Source organism: Juglans regia, unplaced genomic scaffold (genome assembly GCF_001411555.2).
Source record: "Juglans regia cultivar Chandler unplaced genomic scaffold, Walnut 2.0 Scaffold_1175, whole genome shotgun sequence".
In the NCBI taxonomy this organism is placed as follows: Eukaryota; Viridiplantae; Streptophyta; class Magnoliopsida; order Fagales; family Juglandaceae; genus Juglans; species Juglans regia.
In genome coordinates, this window is record NW_023342143.1 from 1 (window position 1) to 202 (window position 202).

The 202-nt window shown below is 49.0% G+C and overlaps 1 non-coding gene across 1 annotated transcript; it reads right to left on the reverse strand.

Moving 5' to 3' along the window:
• Window positions 1-65: 65 nt before the first annotated feature.
• On the reverse strand, window positions 66-184 carry LOC118345017. Its single transcript, XR_004798712.1, has one exon. It is a non-coding gene; the product is annotated as a 5S ribosomal RNA (ribosomal RNA).
• Window positions 185-202: the final 18 nt, after the last annotated feature.

Consider the following 202-nt stretch of genomic DNA (forward strand, 5'->3'; position numbering starts at 1 on the left):
AAAAATCCACTCCCGAGTGGTCCTTCTTGTCAATTTATCTCGCAAGGCGGAAAAAACAAAAACGAGGGGTGCAACCCGAGGACTTCCCAGGAGGTCACCCATCCTAGTACTACTCTCGCCCAAGCACGCTTAACTGCGGAGTTCTGATGGGATCCGGTGCATTAGTGCTGGTATGATCGCACCCATCAAACTAATTACTTAA